The sequence below is a fragment of the Etheostoma spectabile genome, chromosome 19, assembly GCF_008692095.1.
Source record: "Etheostoma spectabile isolate EspeVRDwgs_2016 chromosome 19, UIUC_Espe_1.0, whole genome shotgun sequence".
Lineage (NCBI taxonomy): Eukaryota > Metazoa > Chordata > Actinopteri > Perciformes > Percidae > Etheostoma > Etheostoma spectabile.
This window is the reverse complement of record NC_045751.1, coordinates 14146723-14155321: the sequence shown is the minus strand read 5'-3', so window position 1 is coordinate 14155321 and position 8599 is coordinate 14146723.

Genomic DNA, 8599 nt, shown 5'->3' with positions numbered 1-8599 from the left:
TTTTTCGATTAAAGACCTGGCTTGACAAATTTGTTTGGCTGAGGTGTGCTGTCTGAGACTATCATTGCTGTTTACAGCTAATATGCACAGGGACACACAGCGAAGAGAACATGAAAACTCTAACACATACATTCACAAAATGCACAAAAGAAACCCGGGTCCTTTTGAAGCATTGAGGAGGTCGGTTATTTGGAGAAAAAAAAATTGGTGGGATGGAAATCGATGCTGAAAGGTGAAGAGAGAGGAACTCCGGGTGCAACAAACAACAGGACCCCGACACTAAATCACAGCTTACAGTCTTAATGTACACCTCCGGGGGGAAATATCTGTTTTAGAACATTCTCAATGACTTATTGATCCGGGAATTAAATTACCCTATCCCTTTACCCTTTATACAGGCCCACAATATTAAGACATGTTTGATGTTTGCATGCTTTTTAATTAAAACAGCTCTCGGGGGAGGTAGAAGTGTCAAGAACTCTCTTTGCTACAATGTCCATTTTTTAATCAAGGTTTACTTAATTGTTTCATGTTTGCGAAATCCAGAATAAAATATCTGATAACGGTGATGTTGTTACCAATAGTCTTCCAATAACTGCAAGCCTATTTTGAATTGCTAATGGAGAATTTATGCCATGTTCTTGTCCTCTGTTTATGGAAATAAAGGAACAGGAAAAGTGGTAACATAAAATACTGTACATCTTGTTTAACTAAAAACCATTTATGTCCCAAGTGTAATTAAATCTTGTTAATCGCAAAGCTTTATTTTCAATTAAAAAACATACTGAGAGAAATACTGTGGACAAATCCAATTGTTTGACATTTCTATTTCAGATTGATTATGACATGGGCATGATTTCCTGCCATCAGATTAGAAAGATTATACTGAAAGGCTGAAGCTACTTTGGAGTAAGGTTGGCTTGATAGTGACGTTATTTACAGTTTCACTGGGAAATGGAAATGAGAGTGGATTTAAGGTATGTTACAAAATATCATAACAAGATTTGACGTTTGCAAGGAATGCTTACAACTTCTGCTGTGAGCTAGATGCTAACATCAGCTAACAAGCTCACAACAATAATGCTAACATGGCGATGCTAAGCAGGCATGATGTTTACTATTTTCACATCTTAGTTTACCATGTTAGCATGCTAAAAATTGTTAATTAGCACTGAACACAAAGTACAGCTGAGGCTGATGGGAGTGGCATTAGTTTTGTATTTTATTTGGCATAAACCAACCATGGCACATGTTTAAAAAGGCCCAAAAAAAGCAGCATATTTTAGTCTTATGATATTATACAATTACATAAATAAGTATGCTACCCAAAATGTAGGTTTCTCAGACTATAGATCAATATTTGATCTATGTTTTCCTCCCTTTCTGCTGACATTGGCAAAAAAAAAAATGCATTTCTGATGGGAGGGAAAAAGAAACTGTCAAGGATGTGAGGGAGTGTCAGTCTGCCAAGATCAATAGTTGAATCAAAACCACTGCTGATGTTTCACTCTTCACTATCCTTCTTTTATGTATTCACCTTGTTCTTTCTCTATCAAGTCTTTATTCATCTGACGCTGCCAGATAGCCAAAAAATGCTGACAAACAGTCGTCTGGGCAATTCCAGCATCTTTATTTGCACTTGATCCAAGAAAAAAGAAACCGCAACCTCTAGCAGCCCGACACCCCCTCTTAAACACTTTGTCTCTCCCACACGCTCGCACAGCTCGGCTCCATGGGTGATCGAACTTTTAGTGTTGCTGACCCTGAGCTGAGGGACCTTGCTGCCACTTCATCCCTTACTTTAGTCTCATCTTAAAACTTTCTAAATTTATATCCAACTAACCTTCCCCCTGTCCTCCTACACTGTGAGCTTGCTGCTTGCTGTAGTTTTCTTTGTTAGCTTTTTAACAGATTTTCTGACTGTTTTTATTTGCCTTTACCCACTTATTCATTTTATCCACATTATTGATGATTATTTATCAAAACTCTTATTGTCTTATTATTTTTTGGAAGCATCAGTAGTCAACCCTACAATATCGCTGCAGTATTGACAATAACATTGTGATTTTTGTTTTTTTCCCCATATCACCCAGTGATGTTATATTTTATTGTTATTCCTATTATGAAAAGGTCCCTGCTTTTGTTCTGTGAAAAACACAAATGAAGATTCACAGCTGACAGCGACTGTACAACCGACTACAATGGCATGCATATAGACTCATGCCATTTTTGCTAGGCCTTCCTTGTCACCACAGTTTGAAAGAATTAAAACAGCCAGATCCAAGGTGTGTGTGGGAGACATTAACAATACTTCATCTGATTTTCTTCAGGGAAGCAATCATCATAAGCTACATGCCAGCGCCTTCCTCACCGGACTATTCATGCTAATGTTGATGTTTTGACAAATGTGCAATAACAGGGAGTCTGCTTTTCCGTTTGAAATTGAATTTGTATAGAGATGAGCGGAACAGGGATGTAACTTAACTCTGTCAGTTGCTCTTGGCGAGGCAGAATTCATTTGAATCAATTAGAGAAGAGAGGAGAAGAAGAGAGGCACAAGGACTGCACTCATACTTTCAATGCCTCCTAATGTCTATTCAATGAAGGGCAGTTATTTTATGCTCATTTGAAAGTTTTTCAAAATAAAACAGGTAAGACTTGGCACATTCTAACAACAAGTGGTGGAAGAAGCACTCCGATTTTTTACTTAATAAAACAAACACTACCACTGTGTAGAAATACTTTTACCAGTAAAAGAACTAACGTATTAGCATCCAGATACTATTGGTGTGGGGGGGGGGAATCAGCATATGAGCGCATCTCTCTCTCTCTCTCTCTCTCTCTCTCTCTCTCTCTCTCTCTCTTCTGTCCTGTCTGTCCTGCTGTCTCTCTCTCTCTCTCTCTCTCTCTCAATCTTTAATCTCCAAAATAACCTGTTTCCGACCAGGTTAGGTGTTCAACATAAGTTACCACGACGATTTAACCCCGGTAACAAGTGAACCTGAAATTACCTCGTTAATGCCAAATCTTGCTTTTAAGCAGATAGATGTGTATTTGGGTGCTTTAACAATAACAGACTGGCATTCGTACTGTTTATTAACTATAAGCTGTTTAAAGTTGGGGCTGTTAATTGTCTAAGACTAGAATGAAGATATGTGTGCAGGAAGAGGTCAGAGGAAGGATAACAACATAAAGGCAACAGTCTGTTTGTTTGTCTTAGTTTGTGGCCTCCTGGGTTAGCCACAGTTGGTTCATCAAAGCTAAAGCCTAGATGATAAGACCTGATGGACAACGGACATGGCTTTTGGCTGGTGTGTGAGGTTTGTATCAGAGATTGTAACTGGGGAAAAGATTAACTGGTATTTTGGGATGTCCATTAATTCATAGGTGGTCTCTCATGTAAGATGTTCAACAATAATTTGTCATGACACATACTGTCCTTTCTCAGGGGCCCAGGATTTTGATGTAGAGCTGTTTTACATCTGGTTTCTCTCAGAACTGGCATCGGAAGGTGTTGATAACCACCTCTGGCTCCGGTTCTGACTTTTATGGATTTGAAGAAAAGAGGCGCATTTAAGAGAAAAGGACCAAAAGATGTTTATCACATATCCTATGAAGAACCCATACGTAGTACAGTTTTTTTACGAGAGATTTTATTCCAATGAGGTGGTCAAGTAGAGTCTGACAGTTCAGAGGTGGAGAAGGTAGAGGGAGAGGGGCCTTCTTGTGCAGCACCAAAAGGGCCCTTCGGCAGGGGCGTGTTTTATTACCTCCTTGATAAATAAATAAGGGGGCTTTTATTTGTATAGGACAGCTTAGACTTGAGTGGAAAGAGAGGGGGAATGACATGCAGCAAAGGCAGTTGAACCCTTGGTCGCCGCGTTAAGGAGTAAACCTCTATACATGGGCACCCGCTGTACCAGTTGAGCTAACCAGGAGCCCGATACATGGATTCCTACCAGAGGACGCCCCATTGGCAGTTGCAAGTCCAGTCGGCTTTCAAACGTCATAAATCCACCGAAGCCCCTCTACGTGTGTTTAAGTAGCTAGCCAATGTAGTGAATCCATCTGTGGTGTTTAATCTACTATGGTGCTTTGTTTAATTAGTAACTTTACCGTAAATGACGACGCTGTAGTGGAATTGGCCGTCATTCATTAACATTATTCTAATGTTGTTCCACAGGGATTTGTGCTTTTTTTTTATAATCCGTACAGAACATTTGTTTAGCTAAAGCGATGCTAGCGGGAGCTGTCACTTGTTGCCATAGCAACTCCAAACATGATGGGCTGTAGCTGTGTAAAGCCATAGACATAATTTTTTTTTTTGAAATCTCCAAAATTTCAGGTTTGCAGGCTTCCACCATTTTTGCCTTTCGGAGTTTAAAAAAATATTTCATATCACATTTTAAACAAATAAAAAAGTCTTCAACTGAGATAAAAATATGATAGAGATAATAATATTCACTTAATTTGAGCTACAAGGTTTTCACCACCGGCCTTATAAAAACATAATCTTTGATAAGGCATAGACTTCCACATACAGGCTCATGCATTCAACATCTGAATGAATTATTCTGTATCTCATCATCCGAAAAGCCTAAGGTAAAACCGACATGGTATACCGCTGCCCTCAGGTGCTCCATGTATGCTCTTCTTACCGAGACTGTTGTAAATGCAACCTATTGTATATGCAAGTGCATTTGATGCTGAAAAAGAATGTTGGGGGGGAGTCTTTGATGTGTCTCCTATCACTGATGCATGTTGTGGTTAGGTATAGTTCCACATACAAAAATGAAGGTCCAAAGCCCATACTATCTCAGATATTTTCCCGGATAAGATAGCATAAATAGCCTATCCACACTTGAATGATCCTTGAATAAAAGCAGTAACAAAACAAAATAGGATTTGATTTGGCGTTGCATTGCTGGTGGCCTACAAGATTAATGACTTGCAACCTGCTGAACCAGCTATGTTCAAGTGTAGCATTAGTTTCAGTACAGTGTGGAAATGTTGCTACAATTTAGCAAAAAAGGTTGCATAGCTTGACATTTTGTACAGCACGCTTATTTATTTTCTTGGGGAGAGTTGGAGAAAAAGATTGATACCACTTTTATGTTTGTTTGGTAAGCTACCAGCAAAGCACCCCATAAATGACAGCTGAATTAAAGGTAATAGTTACTTTGAATTGAAAAGGTTAGGTTTTAATCAGGAGTTATATGACCATGGAAACACGCAACACAAGATTGTGTGGTAATGTCCAATTTGTTATGTTTACTATCTAATTAGCTACAGTATCAAAATAATGAGGAAACCTCAAAATCTATTGCACCGACTTCACTGACCTCACCCCTGAACCAGCAGGACACTTAAGTTCCTCATATGGATTTTACGGGCAAATCTTTGCATGGCTTCAACCAGTTAGCACATATTTAAAATATATATCTTCTATAACACTATATCAACATTTATGCCTGCCTATTCAAACATACATTTCCCAACCTCTTTTGCCCAACCTGCTTACATTCTCCCCACATCATTAAGTTATTCTTATGGTTAAACTCTATATATACTGTATATGTTCCTTTTTTCTGTGAACTCTGCTTTTTTTTCTCATTTCCTTTTCTCCATTAAATTTGCATTTCAGAGACAGCCTACCATCTTATCCCTTAGATCTGTTCCAATATTGCACCTTTTCTCTATCACATAAAAAGAGGAAATTAAATGCTTTGTTTGCCTTTAGGGTTAGTGTGCACCAACAATATGTATAGATATACTGTTTTTTTTATATAATTGGAAGTGGGAACGGAATCTATTAGATGTCCAGCAAAACCCAGGCATATGGTTAAAAGGGAAATTGATAACTGATAATCATGAATAAATGTAATCACTAAATCTGTTGAAAATAAGTGAGGATTTACAAGCAATGATGGGTGAACTTTAAATCTATCACAGAGGCACCTTCTCACTACAGATGGTTTATCACGAAGCAGTGGCGTCATAATCCAATGAATGGATTATAGTGATTAAGTTCCCATTGTGGAGCTAAAAACAGACTGCACAGGATTCATCTTGACAAAAGTATGTTCTCCTGTGAGGCAGAGTAAAATCCGTGCCCCAGTTAAGGATTCTTATCAAATTTAGACAACCATCACCACATCAAGCTTCACTTGTCGCTTCGAAGAGCCCCCGCTTTTCGGTTTTCTAGACAGATTTCATCTTTGACCTTGTCACCAGTTCACACATGACCTGCACTGCTCTGAACCTCTGTACAACATAAGCTTTGTCTCTCCCAATCAACATTGTTGTCTCTGACAGACAGACAGGCCTCCAAGAACCATGGTTGCTATAGGCTGAGATGAATCTGACAGTATTTGACCATGGATCATAGATGCTGTTGTTGGTTCAGAATAAAGCACTACAATCTTGCTCCTGTCATGAAAAGTGACAGATTCCTTTGATCAAGGGCAATAGGACTACCAAAACTGCTTGCTGGCCAGCAACTTTGCCTCTATCTTTATAACCCCCTTGTCCATGTGTGCTGTGAGCTGTCGCTTTGATGGTGCCCTGGGTACTGTGCGGGACTGGGAATCCACACGCTTTGCACAGAGTTGTCACTCTGTCAGAAAAATGTACCGCAAAATCCTCATGGATTGTGCCTTCTTCGAAATTACTATGTTTTTCATCAGACGCGGTTCATCTCACGCGGATTTTGGAATACGTTTAGTGGAATGCATGGGTTAAGGTTAGGGTCAAAGGTCATAATATAAGTCTCTGTAGCTTATCTTGATCCCTGAGCACTCAATGAACATTGTCACCTCCTGAACTCAATTTCTTGATCATTGCTTACTGAATGTGACATCCTTAATACATTTGCTTCTCGACGTAAGGTGAATATATCTATGAAACAGACTCTATAAACCAGGGGTAACATTCGGCTCTTTGCCTGCTCCTGTGAGGCACTTACAGAGCTACTGGATTAAAAATAAAAGGAAAAAAATATATATATCTAAAAAATAAATACACAGTGTATATTAGACTCTTTCACGTTTTGTGTCACGCCGGTCTGTAACATCATAGGACAATAATTGTGGGTTTTTTAAGTGGTATTGCTGTAGCTAGCTGTATTGTGTATTGACAGTGCAAGGTACTGTAGGTGCTGCGAGTGAGGGAGTGAATAATGGCTAGAGTCATGAAAAGTAAAGGGAAAGAGAAAAGTAAAGCTAAGTGCAAATATGAAGAGGACCAAAGGACATTTTTATCTGAGTGGGAGGAACTTTATTTTTTGTGGAACAAAATGGGAAGCCTTTCTGCTTGATTTGCAACTTCGCTATCGCATTTTAAAGCATCAAACCTGGAGCACCATTTCACCTCGCTCCATGCTAACATCGCCCGGAATTTCCCCAAAGGCAGTGAACTTCGCAAGCACAAGGTAAACACGTTGAAACGGCAGTCAGAGAAGTAGACTCAGCTTTTTGGAAAATTCGCAAAGCACTCAGACTGTCACGTTAGCATCAGACCAGTTAGCACGGAACATTGCTTGTGCTTAAAAGCCATACAGTGAAGGGGACTTTGTGAAGACATGTCTCAAAGATGTCATCGCTATCCTCGCGCCTGAAAATGACAATTTAAAGCGGTCTGCGTCAGACCTGCAGCTCTCACAGCACACAGTTGAATATTGGATATTAACAACTCCATTGAAACACATTTACACACAGAGCTTGAGAAATATCTGTATTTTAGCATTGCTTTGGATGAGAGTTGTGATATTCAAGATAAGCCTCAGTTGACAATATTTGTACGGTCTGTGTCAGAAGAATGCACAATTAAGGAAGAGCTGCTTGACATTGTGCCGTTAAAAGACAGGACCCGTGGCATTGACCTGGAAATGTACTTGTTGGGTTTTTGGACATTTCACTGCATCATTTTCAGAGAATCTGGTGTCTAAGAAGCTGAACTTGGTCCACGTCTTGAAACCAGTGCTAGAAATTGTGAGGTTTATTTGCAATCATGCTCTCAATTACAGACAGTTGAAATCCCTCAGTGCTGAACTTGATGAAGATCTTCCTAGTGATCTGCTTTTCCACTACAATGTGAGATAGCTTTCAAGAGGTAACATGCTTTCCGGCTTTTTTGAAATGTTGAACCCAGTGAAGCTGTTTCCGGGAGAGAAACATAAGGAATATCCTCTATATGACCCCCAATGGATTTTAGATTTGGGGTTTCTGGTCAAAAATGCTGCCTGACCTGGTGCAAAGCGTTTCCACATTTGTCAACAAGCTCAAGCTATTCCATGCTCATCTTCAAAAGAGAGCGCTCACACATTTCCCCTCCATGTTGAAGGCAGGTGGAGGAGCAGCTGAGGTCTTACAAAGGAGCACTGCATGCTATGCAACACTGGTTGAAAATCTGCAGCAGAGCTCTGAGGACAGATTCTGCAACCAGAGGGAAAAACGGCCACAGATCACCTTCCTTATTAACCCTTTCACTGCTAAATAAGACTGTTTAAAAGCCCCTTCAGTGACAAATGAAGCAGGGTTCCAGTAGGAGATGATGTGAGGATGACAGACTGAATTCTGTGTTGAGAGAAGGAACCACAGAG